Genomic DNA, 11,516 nt, shown 5'->3' on the forward strand with positions numbered 1-11,516 from the left:
AAAAGCCTGTGTCTGTGTTTCCACTCCATACGTTCATCCTGAAAGCTTTAGAAATATTTGCCATTGATTCAAAGTAAAATTTTGTACCTTAGATGTTTAAAATAAACACACTGAGAAGTCTGAAAAGTTAGGGATTTTTCTCAACGCAAACTGTGTAGGGACCCTGAAGCTGACCCGAATAGCACCTAAACAGGGACAGGTAAACCCTAACTAGGTCACATACTGTATGCATGCACAAAGTAGGCCAAAACGCATATACTTAAAGTGTAACATGACCGTTATGCTGGTTCCCAAACCACACCCAGATTAGTCAATGTTCCTGCACCTATACACACACACATGCGCAGTCACACCTCCACACACTGCGCTGTAACACGCATACTTAATCAGAGCTGAAGAGTATGATCAGACCCGCCTCTCTGCGTTTTGCTGGCTCAGCAGAATTAGGGCGACATCATGAGGCCCGACATTTTTGTCTCTGACTGGTTACACGTCAATTCACCTCCATATTTCTATTTTTTTTTTCTTTTGTACTTGTGTGTTTTTCTGCTCATTTCTAAGTGAGACAGGGAAGTTTTACCAAGAACACACTGCTTGCTCGAGATTGCGTAGAATTTACAGTAGCATTATGAAGAGCTCTTCAATTAAGAAAAAAACAACTTAAAAGCAACAGTTCTATTAGTAATAATTAATCAGTACATAAATAATACTTTACTACAGGTGAAAAGATTTATTAATTAACAAAGTCATCAATAAAGCAGAATTTGAAAGACATCAAACATGGTGGAATCCTTTTGTGTTTCTGTGGGAAATACAGTCATTTTTAACAAGTTAGTTCTGATGAGGCTCATTTGTCAGATTAAAATAAACTTTTGAAAATAACATTTAAGCAGATACTAAACTTCCTTATACATACATTTTTGTATTAAAAATATATTTTTTTAATGGTCTGATGTATTAAAATGTGTCCGTGTTTTTATAACTTGAAAGCGGAAAACCATCACAGTTAATAGAAACAAAGGCTTTCAATCTTCCTCATGAGTGTAATTAATCAGTATAATGTGTTTCACTTAGTCGTGAAACACTAAGTGCTCTGTTTTTAGCAGAAAGTGAAACCAACATTTTGAGTTCATAATCTGGTGTAAAAATTAGGTTTCACTCTAAAAACAGGTGAACATTTCTTAATTTGACCAACCTCCTTCCCTTCCAAATAAAAAAAAACATAATCCGACTGATTCATTTCTACCAAGCAGGCCTAAAAGTTGAAGTCTGATTCAGACGGTGTAACGGAGACGCAGGCGTCTAAGCGCGGCAATGTGACCGAGAAGGCGTGAGCAGTCCGTCTCCGCGCCTTCCTCTTCCTGACCATCCCCTCACAGCCAGGCTATCCATTAAGGAAGCATTTAATCACTGGCACCACTTTACTGGAAGCTTCCGTCTGCCTGCAGCGTGCCCGCTAATGCTACAAAAAACTCACATGAGGAGAATTCACACAAACACACTGAATAAGATGGAAAAGAGAGAGTGAGGGAAATGTATTCGCTACGTTGCAAGCAACAGAGTGGAGGGGAAAGATTCCAGGTTTCCACAAATAAAATGTTGAAAGAGATATCTGAAAATCTATTGTGGGTAAGCGGAAACTGCTGACTGGAGTTGCAGCTGCATCTTTTCTACTGCATGCATCCTTCTGCAGCAGCGAGCAGGCTGGACTCAACTGGGCCACATGAAGGCGGAAAACGCACACACACCTATATGTATATGCAGATAGATAAAAATATATGTACAGCACATGTGCATGAGGCATCGAGATGAGGTGAAACACTTGTGGACTCGTTAAATTGCCTTTGAAAAGTTCAAGTTTCTCTCAGACGGGACGTCGGATTGTCTCCCGACCTGGGATACATACTTCTTTACATTCCATAGTTGCTCTTGTTCATATGGGCATATAAAGAAGTATGTCCCCCAAGCAGGCCACTGTCCTTGGTGGTGCATCAGGCCGCCCCTCCTCTCCCCTCTCCACCACCACCACCTGCCACCCATGTGTTTCCACCTCCTCCTCACAACAGACTCAGTGAGGAGGGAAAAATTTTCAATCAGGAACAAACTGTGGCCCCCCCTGTCCCCCGCACCGACTGCAAGTCAAACACAACTGAGAAACTTCCCGACATCTTCTCTACACATTGATCCAAAAGAGTTGTGCAGGTTGGGGCTTCAGTTGACCGCTTCGCCACAGAATGTCCACACCTGACACACTCACACAGTCACACACGAGCAAAGAGACGGGAAGCGGTTCACCTTGAGCATCACACACAGAAGAGTTCAGCTGCAGCGGGATGAAAAGTAGGGAGGAGAGAAGAGGAGGAGGAGGAGGAGAGGGGTGTTAAAGGATGAAGGGAAAAGAGGAAGATGTTGCACTTACCGAGAGGCAGATGTTGGCCAGGAGCACCCCCCAACTCTTCCTCCTCCTCTTCCACCCCCCAACCCTCCTGCCTCTTATTCAGCTCTATCGATGCACCAAAGAGAAGAAGCAGTGCAGCGAGTACGAACAGGAGACTGGGATGAAGTGTCTTTCTTCTCCTCTCTCAGTGTCCCAGGTGCTGCCTCTGCAGTCTCTCTCCGTCTCTCTCTCTCTGTCTCTGAAAACTTTTAGTCCGGTCCTCAGCTGCCTGTCCCATCGCTGCTCCACCACTGTGATCTGTTCCTCGCCTCATTCATCCCTCTCACACACACTCTGCCCCATGCAGTGTATAGGCTTGCCCATGCAATGCAGTCAACCCCCACCTCCACCCCCCGACTGCCCACTCCCTTCTATATAGCATGTGCTCTCATTGTCTCCCTCTCTTCCTCATCGGCTCAGCCTTTCTTTTCCTCCCGTCAAACTACAGCAGCGCTACACTTCCATGAATGTGTGCCGGTTTTATTTTGTTGTTCACACTGCCCCATACTCTGCTCCTGTGCGGACGCCCTTGTGGCTCCAGTGAGACCCGTTCACCTGAGACCCTCTCCCATTAGCCTCAACCGCACAGCCGCACACATATGCCTCCCTCTTCCAACCCCTCCACCTCCCTGTCCCTCTCGGAGATCAATACCAATTTATAGGCAAATGCACAAAGGCTGAGTTGTGCTTTTAATGAATTGAACCATTGCTAACGTCAGGCATCTAATAAAGGCTCCAAGAGAGGTGTTAAGAAAACCTACAGCAGCATAAAGCTTGCAGTGTAGGGGTCACTCAGAGAGCCGTGCCCATATAGATGTATACATGTATAGATAAGATATACGGAGATGTATACGAGCATATTAGGGCCGGGGCTTTAACTCATTCACTTTGACTAGTTAATTACACAGATTATAACAATTTTAATGCAGTTAATCACTTTTTTCCTCTTTTTATCATTTCATGTGCTTCTGGTACGGTCGTAAATCTGAAGCACAAGCAAAACCCGCAAATAGTGACGGACCAGTAAGCCGCTTCTCTCGGACCACCGGGGGTTCGTCTCTGCTTCAAAATTGATCTGACCGGGACGCAGAAAAAAAGCCTCAGCCGTGTTCAAGTGGTGCTAAAAGGAGTTAGCCTTTCACTGAAGCCATTCAAGCTTGAAATAGCATTTGAACACTAAACATGTAGCAGCTAACGCGGAGAGACCATCACTGGCGTCGGCATCCATCACAGCCATCACATTTCTAAAGAAGTTTCACGAATGATCAGGGCTTCCTGAAACTCTTCGAAGTCAAAGCTCTTTTCACCAATGTGATGGCTGAAGGATCTGCATACCAGAACAGAAACAGTGAACATCTTTGTTATTGAGCTCGTATGTCTATTCAATAATTTAGCAGCCGAAAGCATTCTGTAATTAAAAATGTTGGTTATTTTGTCGGTTTTATGCTTTTCATTTAAAATGCAATTAATTACAGACCCTGCAATTAACTCAATTAGAAATTTTAATTAAATCCTGCCACTAATATTTATAAAGGTATTTTCCTATAACTACCTTACGCCACATACTCATGTGATGTAATAAGACATTCACCAATCAGGTTTAGTTCAGGTTGGTCAGCTCCGCGCCAATTTCTCAATACCAATATGCCTAAGAGAGAAACATATAAAGACATGAGTTGATTCCTTCAAGAAATTAAGGAATCAAAGAATATTCTCCATCTATGGATTTATCTATGTGTTTTAGTTGTTTACCAAACTCAAACTGCATCTGCTGTTGGTCGGTACGTTTCTAGACCGAGACTGTCCGAAGCTGAGTGAGAATGGACGTAGTCCTGCTTCCCCACAGCCACGGAAAGTCAAGCTAAACTGCTACATCAGGAAGTCTGTCACTGTCTCACCTTGAATGACAATTACAGCTAATCAAATCACCATCAAAGCTCACATTTGCTGCTGACACAGCGCAATATTCCCACCATAACAGGCTTAGGTATTGCTTCTACTTGGGGCGGAGGGGCAAAAAATTCCATGCTGAAGTGGGATTTAGTAAAAGTAGCCGCTTTCCTAACACGGTTTCCTCTTGTGTCAGAACCCGACCTGGGCTGATGCGAGACATGGAAGAAGCTTGAAAAATGTCTCCCTAGTTACAGAAAACCATAAAATGTGTACAATCATTACATAATGTTTCATTAAAACTCAAAACATGTCATAAAAATACTAAAATAATCTGACATATTGATTATGACAGGAATAATGATCACATTTATTGTATTTCACAATGCAGATTTAAGTAAAATGCAGACAAGATAATATTTAGTAGAAAGTTTTACATGTCTATTGAGCAGAATATTACACCTTTTACCCATTCCACTATTCATAGTCAGGTTATCTGCTCTGCTACAGCCTGCAGTCGGCTGCTTGAAAGACGTGCCACACATAGTTCACCAACTTTTAAGCTGGGAATCTTCAAAAAGAGTTGACTTCCTTGACACACAAGGAGAGCAGCCTTCTTTCAAGCAGTGTGGAACAGCATGTAGCTGAGAGGCTTTAGCTCTATCAACATATTTGTATGCTCATTTTGAAATATCGCTTTAGAAACATTTGACGGAAATTTGCAAAATTCTAAACTTCCTCAATTTTGCAAAAGAGTTTTTTAAGCTTGCTTTTCCAAAAAAAAAAAAAAAAGTCCTATTCAATAGATGGAAACACAATTTGTACAAAAGTTCTGACGTAGCGAACTTTCCCATCCACTGGTGGGTTTGTGTTTTTCACAGGCACCAAACTCAGAGAGTTTTCTAGGTCTAAACCTCATTCCCAGCAGGAAGCTCTCATTTTCCCTGAGATGTGTGGCCTACGCCAATGTGTCAGCTCCACATCTTATTTATTAGCATCAACATCCCACAAAATCACAGTTTGATTCGCTATAAAATCAATTTGCATGTTTTCATGTCAGTAAAATTTTGCATTGAAACACAACTTCTGTTGTGACTCTCTGCTCTGTGGAATAAACTCCTATTGGTCACTTCAGAATGATCTCTGGTAATAAAACAACTTAAAATGAACAGCATGACGGGAAAATGTTACATGTCTGAAACTTTGGAACTATTTCTACCAGTAAAAATGGACATATTCTCTCAAGTTCTGATACTTTTTCTTGCAATACAGTTTGACAACTCCTGCAATTCGGACATACAAATTGCCTGAGGACATCAATAGCAGCTACAAAACTATGTGAATATGTCATCTCCTACCACACCCCCCATCCCCAAGCCCCAGTATTGCCTTTGTGTGTTCATACCACTGTGTAACCATTGCCATGGGGGCTGCACACATCAGCCCTGCACGCCCAGTAATTAAACTAAAAGTCTCTTCCATAAATCACGCTCGTCCTCTCCCGGCGACGGAACGAGGGTTTTGTAAATCACCGGCCGGGGCGGCTAAACGAGAGGGAAGCGGGGTGGAGGGGGTTTGCACACGTGCAGCGCTCGACACACAGACACATTATAAAGAATTAAGCTGCTTCTCCACTCCAGCCTCTGTGCTATTGCCGGCACAATATTCCAGACAGGAACTGCAATTCTCCAGGGCGGAATTGCCGACCGCTGTAGATTGCAAAGATAAGGCCCGTGGATTAGAATCACCTGCACCGTGATGCATTGCTGGAGTGGAATTGTGTGAAACTCACCAACATCTGTTGGGACTTCTGTTATCCTCGCGACTGAACGTAATACATTTGTCACAAACACTTGAAATATAGGAAAAAAAAGGGGTATAGTGGAATGCTTTGTTTTTGAGGTAATGGGACATCAAGAAAGTTTCGCACCCAACTGGTTATTGATTATTGGAGCAAAGGATTCCCTTTGGGACAGCTGTGTTCTATAACAGCTGCCCCCACTCGCTCCCAGGGGCCAGGCGGGGGACACCCGACACTCTGCCACCTCCAGCATTTCACTGTGAGGCCTGTCAGGGCTCCGGATGCTTGACAGACAGCTGACCACGGCTGATCTCCCTGGTATCTGCTAACTGGGTAAAATTAGCCAGGACAGCAGGAGACGGAGACAAGGAGGGGCGGGGAGGAGGGGCTGGAGGGGAACAGATAGGAGCATATGCAAGACACTTTTAGAACCTGGCTGCTGCTTTAAAACCTCCCTGCGGAGAGTGACACCTGCGAGTGTCCCGTCTATAGATAGAGCAGAGGCCTCGTTTGGACGACTGCTCCAGAACTAAGGTTAGAACACAGAGAGGAGCCGAAGAACTTCACGTGGTTCTCTTGACTTATGAGCGGTCACATCTTTATTCTGCAGAGATGTGAACGCTCTGTTGTAATCTTTGTCCTGCTGCTGCCAGACAAGGCAGCAATGATTGTGAGATTCATGCGCTGGTCAAATGCACAAAAAGTCAGCAGTTGTATTCCGTTAAGGTCTGTTTCTAATACTGCTACAAATTTAAAATTCGTTACAAAATCTATAAATTGTTGTGATCTTTCATAAAATGCTGCAGACCAACTCAAATGGAGGCTCTGCAACTTACACTCCAGGCGGTGACGGTTGTAGGTTTAAAGGCGTCCTCTCTCCTTCCCTGAAGGCTTGATTTGTGTTTCCATAAATATAAATACATTTCAACATAAAATAAAAATAAAAAATAAAAGGTAAGACTGTTTTTTAAAAGACTTTATGCATTCATGTGGAATAACCCGATCAGTGTTTTAGATATTCAAGCTGTGAAAAAGCATTCGAGATTCTTTGAAAAACTGCAGCTTCTGAATTCAGCTGCAGTTTGGAAGCTATGCGTCAGATCCGGCTTTGTGTTTTCAACGTTCCCAGGATACATGCCGTTTTTTTCCAACAGGCCTTACAATCTGCATAATACAGGTGGTGGTAGTTGCCCAAAATAAGCAATAAGCATAAAAAAAACTTGTTTGTGAAAAGACTAACTGGACATGTTTTACTTCCTCATGCCTCCCCTAGGACTATGAAGCCCTGGATGGTGAGCAAAATCCTCCATACAACACAACATTTCAAGTATGTGTTTAGTTCCACTTACAGTTTCTGCACTGTGAATGTTTGCTTGAGGCTTAAAGTTCTACTTTCTGACCGAGAACTCTCCTCAGTGCATCACTTCAAACACAAGCCGTGACCTTTCAACCCTTTCGTGTGCTTTTTTTTATTTATTTATTTATTTCTTTTTATCAACATGCTACAGTGTTCCTCCTTTCTCTGTTTTCACACTTCACACAAAGTGGAAAAAACCCTTCTGCCCCTTAATTTAGAATAAATTCCCTTTTTTTCAAACCAGCAAAACAGAATGTGTTTAGGAAGGAGGTCAGAGCAAAGTAAACCCAGAAAGACACCTTTAAAAAATAAATGCAGTGTGTAAAAATATGTTTTACAAATATCTAACCACATATGCACACACAGACACACGCGCACGCACACATGCACACACTTCTGCACCTACCGTTGCAAAGGTGATCCAGAGAGGGATGGTGGCCCATGCGGAGTGAGGCAATCACTGCAGGCGGAGTCTCTCCTCCCTGAGAGCTGAATCAGCGATGGAGAGTTTAAGGATGCAGAGAGAAAAAGAGGAGGAGGAAGAGAAGGAGGAGGAGTGAAAAGAGGAGGAGAGAAAAGAAGAGGATCATTGGAATTTCTCTCTAGCAGGATAAAAAGAAAATGTAGAAGGAAAGCATCAGACTGAAAAAAAAATAAAAAATAGGATCCCTCAGACAGCAAAAATACACATCATAGAGGAAAATAAATGGAAAGGACAGAGGTTTGTGTAAGAGGACTCGATTTTGATGTGATGACTGGGCAGTGAAATGCGTCAGCCAGCAGCTGTCTGTCCCTTCGCATCACAAGCGGGCCATGTAAAGTTAGAAGGAGAGACAGCTGATCGGACTGCAGGGGAAGGAGATGGAGCGAGAATCTGAGTGCTGACAGTGCTGAAGGACAAATCGGGAAGACGGACGGAGGAGGGGGGGAGGGGTTCGAGGGAAGGGAAGAGCAGGGGAACGGAAGGCGAGGTGAGAGGAAAAGAAGAAACTGTTTCAATTAAAGAAATGCATCAATTAAAAGGACGGGGAAGAGAGAAAGAGAAAGGTGAAGGAGAAAAATGTGGAGCAAGTTCTGATTTGAAAGGGAGACACAGGAAGAAATAGAGGGGAAAAGGAAAGACAGTAAAGACAAAAAGAAAAGAGGAGGATAAACATAAAAAGAAAAATAAACACAAAAAAATCAATTATCTCTTACTCTGTTCCATCTTTCTTGTCCTTTCTGCTCCCATATTCCACACTGTGCCTTTCCTGACCTGCCGTCCAGGGATCAGGTCAACGCAGTTTCTCCAGAATGACAAGTTTGAAAAATTCTCTATCATAGAACTAACATGTTGCTACACACACACAAAAAAAAATAATAATAATAAAATAAAGAAAAACCAATGGTTTGATAATGAATGACCTTCTGATACTGCTTACAGGCACTGTTTGAGTTTTTTTCTGTTTTTTTTTTTTTTAAGTTTCAGAATCCAATTTGGGCAAAATCAATTCACGAATAGAACTTGTGTAACGGGAGGTCTAGTAGTGGAGAGGGAACCCCCTCGTTCCCAGCGCTTTTATACCAAGGTAAGAAGCAGACACCCCCACCACTCCACCAGCACACTGGCGTAACCCTGCAGCACGACCTTATTTAGTGAAGGGTGGCAAAAAATAGACTCCAAAGGGCCGTCGGCTGGGATGGGAAAAGTTAGATGAGCAGGGTGGGAAAAACTGGGAGGTGACATTGGGGAGGTGTTAAGTCATGTTAGGTAATTATGATGGAGTCCAATTACTGAGACCGACAAGGCAAAACACTTTTGAGGCTGTTTTCATGATCATTCTCAGCTTTATTTTTCATCCACAGAACAGAAAAACAAAGAAACGCAAAAAAAAAAAAAAAATGTAAGGCCTAAATTGCCAAGAAAGTGCTTTAAATTTTAATAAGTTCACTAAATTAGTAAATTTCTCTTTTACATTTTGATCTAAAGAAAAAAAAGAAGGAGATTGGTGGTGCAGACTCTACATCTCAAAAAATAAATTATCACACTAAACAAGCACTCAGCATTTTTTGGATTCCCCAATTCTGATTGGACAATACACTATAGTTAGTATATTGTTGTTCTTCTGAAAGGTAATAGTTCCTATGTTTTTGTTTTCACAAATACCATGGCTGAGAAAACATTTTGAGCTGTTGAAGTGCAGCAGATTTGGAGGTAGAATTAGTATCCACTAATTCCAATTAGTGAAACTGCTCTATGTAATGTTCATGTCAGTCTCATAGCTCGATGTTAGTGCATATTAGCTGTCTGTATTTTCACAAAACTCTCTTGTTGTATTTGGCGAGACTTTGTCTGTTCTAACAACAGCCCTGCCCAGGGCATTCTGGGTAAATACAACCAAAACAAACACATGAGTTTAGAGGTAAAGGGAGAAATCTTTTACCAAAGCCCAAAAATTCCTACAACCGCTAAAAGATGACGCTGTTCCATTTTTGTTAACATTTCACGCAGAAGGAAGTTGCGCTCAGTCAGTGTCTTTTTTAGAGGTTTTCGGTGCATCGCCATCATAGACCAGGATTTACAATGTTTGACAGTGCAGTGTGAAAGTGAATAACAGCAGCTCAAAATATAGCAGTTTTTACCATTTCGATGCCCAATCAAACCGAGTCCACTGAAGTATCATGTGAACGTATCTTAATTAGTTGACGTCTTTCTCTGATCTCATAGAAAGATGTATTATTTTATTGTGGCCCAAAATAAAATGACCTAATTATATTGTTTTTTGTTTTGTTTGTTTTTTACTGTGTTTCAAGTATAAACCTTTAAGAAAAAAATGTTTGATGAATTACAATGAATCAGACCGGGAAAAAAATATACATTTAACGTTTCAGTGACGTGTTTTTAGTCATGGGTTTTAGAGGAGTCTCTGTGTGAGTCTCTTTTCAGTCAGTGAACACATCAGGAAGAAGCCATGAGACACGTGGAGACGGATGGAAAGGGAGTCTGAGAAAGAGAAAGGGGTGGAGGTGTCCAAGAATTGAGAGGAGAGAAGGAGGAGGAAGGGGAGAGAGATGGGGAAAGAAAGGATATTGATTTCCACCTTAAAGAGGCAATCTCCACTTCTCAGGAGCTCCAGGGACGACGCATGTATCTGCACTGTGTATGTGTGTGTGTTTGTGTGTGGGGGTGTGTGTGTGTGAGATCTGTGTTGAGATCAGTCTCAAGAGCGCACATCAGAGACACCGATACAAACACACTCAGTGGAGGCATGTTAATGATCTTCAAAGAGGTATAGAATAGAAAGTAACACCTTTAAACATTTTTCTTTCTGTACTCTGGATTTTTCAAAAGCATCCGGTTCATCCCGTAATCCCACCACTTTTTCACTTCTTTGTATTTCTTGTTCCACAAAGACACACTTTCACTGTAAAAACAGAGCTACATTAAAATAGTGAGTCTGCAAATCTCTGCAACATGATGCATGCGCAAAGATATATTTTTACAACCTTTGAAGTCCACCCTATTCCAAAATTCATTGCATATCTGGGAAATTTTTGTTCTTGTAACAATGGCGGATGAAGCCAGATTATATTTAAGTACATTAAATGTGGTGGTAAAACAAAAAAAGTCAGGAACTGAAATATGACTAAATAAACAACACAAAAGTTTAGCAAGATTTCAAGCTTCTTTTTTAGCAACTTGTGATTGGTGCTGTCATGGTTGCCAGGCGACGGGACAAATGCTGAGGTAAAGGCGAGAATAAATCTGAAGGTTAGGCCGTCAGACTTCAAAGCCGTTCACTTCAGGTCTTCGTCGTCGATGAAGGACGTTTCCCATGCCGAACGGCTAAGTTGAAGAATGCAGCCCTTGAGTTTGGACACCCATAAAATGCGTCCTACATGCTCAAAAATAATAAATGCAGTGATATTTCCTCCATTGGAGCTTTCCTTGTCATTTTTGGTGTTTCCAAACTAAAATGAAACTGGATTACATCTCTGGGTTCTGAATGCACAACTGCATTGAGTGAACCTTTCGTCTGTTCTCTGTGTGA

The 11,516-nt window shown here is 42.0% G+C and overlaps 1 long non-coding RNA gene across 1 annotated transcript in view; it reads right to left on the bottom strand.

The window, feature by feature from the left end:
• The window catches only part of LOC129371684 (uncharacterized), a 29,336-nt gene extending 20,344 nt beyond the window's left edge, over positions 1-8,992 (bottom strand). The window contains exons 1-2 of the long non-coding RNA XR_008607186.1: positions 8,683-8,992; positions 7,892-7,974 (exon numbers count right to left, since the gene is read on the bottom strand). This is a non-coding gene — a long non-coding RNA (uncharacterized LOC129371684). The remainder of the gene's footprint in view (positions 1-7,891; positions 7,975-8,682) is intronic.
• Between the last annotated feature and the right edge of the window lie 2,524 nt (positions 8,993-11,516).

Source organism: Poeciliopsis prolifica, unplaced genomic scaffold (assembly GCF_027474105.1).
Source record: "Poeciliopsis prolifica strain line A6 unplaced genomic scaffold, Auburn_PproV2 SCAFFOLD027, whole genome shotgun sequence".
Lineage (NCBI taxonomy): Eukaryota > Metazoa > Chordata > Actinopteri > Cyprinodontiformes > Poeciliidae > Poeciliopsis > Poeciliopsis prolifica.